Source organism: Dromaius novaehollandiae, chromosome 3, assembly GCF_036370855.1.
Source record: "Dromaius novaehollandiae isolate bDroNov1 chromosome 3, bDroNov1.hap1, whole genome shotgun sequence".
Taxonomy (NCBI): domain Eukaryota; kingdom Metazoa; phylum Chordata; class Aves; order Casuariiformes; family Dromaiidae; genus Dromaius; species Dromaius novaehollandiae.
Genome location: NC_088100.1, coordinates 96765035 through 96771343, shown reverse-complemented (window position 1 = coordinate 96771343; position 6309 = coordinate 96765035). Strand labels below are relative to the sequence as shown.

The window sequence follows — 6309 nt, the reverse complement described above, 5'->3', positions numbered from 1 at the left end:
GGGATTCGCTGCGCTCCCAGCTGCGCTGGGGAGAACTCACGCAAATCTCTCACAAAGCAATAAAAAGTTGGTGTGTGCCATGTGAGCGGCAGTTGTCGTTCCCCCCCCCCCCCCCCCCCCCCCCCGGTTTCCCCTCACAGGCCAGCTTATTCACGGAAGGACAGTCCTTGCTGGCCAACTTAGCACCATTGTCAATCAGAAACAAGCAGTTACGGTGCCAGCAATAGCAGCCAAACAGTGGTGGTATTAGGGCACTTTGTGCCCTTCCTTTCTCCTCCCAGTCTTTTAGCTGGAATGAGTCATTTTGTGTAAAGGAAGCACAGTCATCCAGGCTCAGATCCTCAGAGGGACTTACATATTTAACTGTGGATGATGGTGTTAGGCCCAAACAGCACCCAGGAACACCAGAGACCAGATAACTGACTCAGTATTTCTTCTGTCCCCTGCAGGATTCACCTGGCAGAATCCCCCTTCCTGGCAGTGGCACCAGGAAACGATGAGGACGTGTCCTCAAAAAAGCCCCCATAGTGGGGCGGTTCGGAGTCCTGTCCTAACGAGAAGTTCTGCACATCATCTGCTGGAGTCGTTGCAATAGGATATCACAGAATAACTGCCTTCTGCTCAAAGAATATGTTTTTTAGCTTCACACTAACCTTTATTTTTCATGGGGCTGGGTGACATTATTAGCACCAGTGCTTACTGCTGAAGTGAAGCATCTTTGTTGTAGCGTGGGTGGGAGATGGGTTACAGTCAATATGGAGCAGATCTAGAGAATGGCTTCTGTTATTTACTTTTTTTCTGTTCTTGTAGGACGTGTGACACTGTTTAAAAAGATCTGCTCAGTAGAATCTAATTAAAATCGGAATTGTCACCCAGACACCCTTGGGAGATTTTGCTTGCTTCGGCTGTGCTGAGCACACCGCTATTTCATCAGTCCAGCATGAACCTACTCCAAGGGGACAGTCAAAAACAAGGCACCAGGCTTAGGGAAAAACAATGCATGAAAATACTTGATTTGCCGAGATGTCCAAATCAAAACATTCATGGGAATGGTGGAGATACATCACCTGTATCTCTCTCTATTTCCCCTTAGTGCCCATCTGAGCAGAGGGAAAGCAACGATGGGGCCCTCAGCAGGGAGCTGGGACATGGACACGGCCTCTTGCCCCATGGTTCAGTGTGCACCAAGAGCGAGTGTTCATAAGCAAAAGCTTGCCACAAACCACCATACGAGGAACTGCCAGCAAAAAGTAAGAGAGTAGCAAAAGTCCCGCTGGGCAGCACCCGGTGGGTGACCCGGGGCTGCCCCCGCTAATGGCGACCGGCCGCAGCAGTTAAACAGTCCCCAACACGACAAAAGCAGCAGCAGCCCCGCCCGAAAGGTGGAATTGAACCACTCTGTCGCTAGACAGCTACAGGTTTGAAGCCTGCACCCCAGACCACTGAGGGTCATCCGGGCAACTGCAACAGTGCCGCTCCGGCGCTATATAAAGCCCCGGCGCTGTGACACTTCTATGTTACGGCGGCCGGCCCTGCCGGCGCCGCGCGCTGCTTTCTGCCCTCGGCCGCACAGGGAAGCCCCGCGGGCGCCGGGGCCGCTCGCCAAGGCGGGATGGGAGGGCGCCGTCCCGCCCGCCGCCGCGCCCGCTGCCTGCCCAGAAGCGCCCGGGCGCCTATGCAAATATGAGGGCGGCGATTGGCTGCCGCCCCCCCCCCCCCCGCGCGGGGAGCCGAGGCGGAAGGTGCCGGCGGCGGGCCGAGCCGGGGGGCGGCCCCGGGGGCTGCAGGAAGGGGCCGCGCCGGTCCCCTGGCGGCGCCCCTGGCCCGGGGCGGACGGTGACTCACGGCGCTTCCCAGAAGGAGCGGGGCCGTGCCAGCAGGGCTGCCTGCGTGCGTGTCCGCGGCGGCAGCCGCCCCCCGCCCGCGCCGCCCTTCCCGGATCTCGGGGTCCCTTACAACATCGGCCGCCGCGGCTTGTGCAACGGGCCGGGGGCGCCCCGCCGCCGCCCCCCCGCCGCCGCTGCTCGCCCGCCGCCGGCGAGGCCTGTGCCCAGGCCCCGCGGCCCGGGGAGCCCCGCTCTGCCGCCGTGCTGCTGCGAGGGGCGCGGAGCCTGGTAGCTGGGCCAGCGGCTGCCGCGGGGCCTGTGCTCTCCGAAGTGCCCGCCGCGGAGGCCTGTGGCGGCGGCCCTCGCCTGCCCCTCGCCCGCCGGGGCCGGGCCGAGCGGTGTCCGCTCTTCCTGGCACTTCATGGGGTAACAGAGGAGGGGAGGTCTCCCGGGCAGACACTGCACCTTTCATCTGCGTCTTATGACACCCCAGAACAGTGGGTGGAAATTGCCTGGGGTGCGAGCGAGCGCGACGCCGGCACACCTTCATACGAGCTGCTCGGGTACGACCAGCACCCCGCAGCCAGAGCCGTGTCTCGGTTTGTGCACACATCCGACCAGGAAGGTTTGACCAACTCCGGCTAAAACTAGAGCCTGGCTGTACGTGTCCAGGCTTTGCCGGGGTGGGGGTTCCCTCTTCTGAGTACTAAACCAGTTGAGTGGCACTCATGGCGTGTTAGGAGCGTCTCAGGTGGGTGAGGGCCCCCAGGTCATTCTTGGGGGTGGTTTGAAAGCGTCCTGCGCTGTTGAGCAAAGGATGGGAAGGAAAGGAGTGAGCTCATTAAAGTCCTGAAACTGGACCGTGTCAGCCAGGTCGGGCTGCCTGACGCACACCAACTGCGTGCGGGACTGGAAAGCAGTCAGCTCCTGGGAGCGCACAAGCACGGAAGCAGCGTACTCGGCAGCAGAGGCAGGGAGCTGAGCTCTGCGCCTGGCCTGCCCGCCGGATTTGGGGCAAGTTGGCATTGCCTCCCCATGCGCCAGTCTGCCCATGCGTGCTCTAGCACCATTGTCTCAGCCCGGGCCTCTAGGCACTGCGATGGCATAACAGCGTTTGGGCTGGATCCATGACGGGATCGCTCATTTTCTGTGGTCATTTACCCCCAGGCAGAGCACAAGGCAGTGCAGAATCAGGCTCTTTGTCTGTGATTCAGCACATGTAATGTTGTCTTCACACTTTGTGCATTTCTCTGACTCAGACCTGCTTCCCACATACGTTAGTTGCCAGAGTACAGGTCCACATTTTCTCTTTGTATCAGCGGGGCTGCCCAGTTACTTAAGACCATATAAATATGACACACAGTATTTATCAGAGGAGAACAGAGCAATAGCTCATTTTGAGAAGTATCTTCTTTTTTTTTTTTTTTTTTCTTTTTTTTACAGTGGCTAATGCCAGATACTTTGGAGGAAGATATGAGTCTCCCATGAGATACCTTGCAGAACAATAATATCCTCTGGGAGGAAATTCCTTCCTGACCCCCAGCTGAGTATCAGTTTATGCCCTGAAGTATGAGGATTGAAGACACTTGTAATTTTATCCTAGCGAGTGTGTAACTATGGAGGCTATTTTCATAAATGTCTAAACCCTTAAAAAATTACGAAGTTATTTGCCTCGAGAGATTTCTCTGAAGTGGAGCCATTTCTGCAAATGCATGTGGTTTCCAGTGATTTTTAATTAGATGATTCTTTTTGGTGTAAGCAACAAATAAAACCGTAGGCCTGTTCCCCCTCTTGCTTGCCTCAGGGAAGTTCAGACTTAAAACTGGTAGTCGGTGGAATAACACCAGGGTAAAACTAGTACAGAACAGTACCAGCACCACAGCCTGAAGTTGGAGCAGTTTTGCAGATGTCAGCAAAACAGAACAAAGAATATATGGTGGGGCAGTATTGTTCCCACTCGTATCCAAGCAACTCTGTGGGGGACACAGCTGTGCTTTCAGTACATCGGTTTAAGTCATAAATTACCCTCTTCGAACTTAACCAGCATTGGTATCATCTGGCCCACTGACTTCCAGACACATGCATGAGTGTATCTGAGGACTTACTGTTTGTAGTGAACAATTTCTTTAGCACCTTAACTGTGATTTTTAAAACACATTTTTAACTCCTCAACCCAGAAGTAGGGTTTTTATCAAAAAGAGCTAGTTGGAACACTGCTCCTCTTTCTTGCTAATATCAGACAGGAATCTTTCTTCTCTTCTGTGTTTTTTAGAGGGCATGCTCCCCCTGTACATTCCTATCTCTTTACCTGATCCTTACACCAGTAGCAGGTGGCATAATATAGCAAGTTTCTTTGAAATAAAAATGCACGGGGTGAGGAACTGGGGGTGTGTGGGAGGAGGTACAGGGAAATTAGTCATGGGGAGGAAGAGGTTAGCACGGGGGTTTGAGGAAATTGGGTGGCCGCAGCAATCCCTCAGGCTTCCAACCAAGCCTGTCCTGATGTCTTCTGGGAGAAGCACGTCAGCTCAAAGATATGTTCCTTTCAGCCCAACGGCATGTGACCTTGCTGACGGATTCAAGCTGAACAAGAATAGCTGCCAGGAGTCGGAGGAGAAATTCCTAGCTCGTGTATTTCTTTTTTAAGTCTCGGCTTTAAAAACTCTTTCACTTTCTCTTTGCTTTCCTCTCTAGCATCTACCTTTTCTGGATTGTTTCCACTGCAAAGAATCACTTCAGGGGAAAGCATGCTTTGTAGTGTGAAAATACTACACATCTTTCTCTTGTTGTCCCTCAGTTTTTTAAGCAGATACATCTATCTTGTCTGCTGATCAATCTCCCTGTGCTTTCCAGAAAAAAAAAAACTATGCCAATTATTCAAGTCCAAATGAAAAATAACAGCCAGGCAAAATACTCCAGCCAACTAACCAAAGGATCCATTGGAAAGGCCAGGTCCTAACGCTGCTTAATTTGCAGTAAAGGGACATGCTGAGATAAAGAAGGCAGCAGTTTCTAAAGATCAAGCACTAGAGGAATGTGCCACAAGAGGGACAGGCAAAAATATAGGAAATGATGCTGGACCTCAAAGTTGATGGGAAAGTGGTAGCAAAGAAATTTTGAGAATTTTCTTCTTGACCGGATGCTAGTCTGTCTAGGTTCAGACCTACTTATAGAACGGAAGTTGTCTTAGCCACTAACTTCCCCAGCAGTGGTTGAAAATGACATTTCCAGGACCTTTGTGCATCTGTTTTTTAAAGGCCTTTGTTAGCTCTGACCCGTGAGGGGTCGGTGACGGGTTGCTGCCCTTGCCAGAAGCCGGTGGATTACCTGGCAAGAGGTGCTGGTCTCCTCCTGCGTGCAGGGGACAGCGGGTAGCTCCAGGCAATAGTTAGTGCAGTACCTCTGAGGGTACCAGGTTGTCTCAGCTGCTGCTCAATGTGTTTATGAGCTCCCAGGCACTGATAAGGAATCAGTGGGTTGTCTGCTGTCTGCAAGTTAAGATTCATCTCGGCTCCAGCCCTAACTAACAATACTGAATGTGTTACTGGGATATGAGAACCAGGCTGATGCATGTGACAACTAAAGCCCCAGACTTTTATCAAGGGCTCGTGATTTACGACTAGATTTATAAGACTAACAAAAAGGCAAATAGATACCTACTGGGACTTTCAAAAGCATGTAAGGTAACAGACCTGTTGTTATCAAAGGCTCCTAAGCACCTAATTTTCCTTTAGACATTTTTTGGAAATCCTTTAAACAGCTTCATCTTTAGACCAAGTGTCTTTGAAAATCTGACTCTTTGCTATTAAAAATACAGAACAAATTCAGTTTATCGGTTTAATAATGGGAAAAAATCCCTATCTTCTCGGTAATGCTCTTAATTAAAGTATTTCTCAGTGTCTTTGGACCTGATTTTCTACCTTATGCAGACAACTACACTACGCCAAATGGATGCAAAGCACTGCCAATTTAGGTTTGATTCAATGCCCATTCAAGTTAATGGAAATCCTCCCACGGAAATCAATGGGATTTGGTTCAGGCCCCAAAGTCAACGGGGAATTCTGATTTGGCAGTGTTTTACGCCTAGGCTGCACCAGTATAAGCAAATATTCAAGGTACAAAGCCGTGAAGAATTTGGAAGGGGTTTTGTAAGTGGCTTCTGGGGCAACCCATAGCCTACGGTATTTAAACAATTTGTAATGCCTGAAACTGTCCACCACGGAAGGCTTAAAACAGGTCAGTCAGAACTTTTCCCATTAGTTTTTTAAAGCACTCTTACCTCTTTTGCTCTCAAGAGCAAAAATATACTCTTGATTTTTTTTCCCGCAGCCTGACAGAACATGTAAGCGTCTTCAGCGCTTTGTTCTTACTTCTTCTTTTAATGACCAGGACCTGATTTGTGTCAGGAAAGATAAGCCTAGATCCCTACTGTATTAATAAATAATTATTTGGTGTAAGGTGGGGGATGAGAAGGGCTGTTATT

At 51.0% G+C, this 6309-nt stretch overlaps 1 non-coding gene across 1 annotated transcript; it reads right to left on the bottom strand.

Moving 5' to 3' along the window:
* Positions 1 to 1372: 1372 nt before the first annotated feature.
* Positions 1373 to 1459, bottom strand: TRNASTOP-UCA (transfer RNA opal suppressor (anticodon UCA)). The gene has a single exon. It is a non-coding gene; the product is annotated as a tRNA-Sec (tRNA).
* Between the last annotated feature and the right edge of the window lie 4850 nt (positions 1460 to 6309).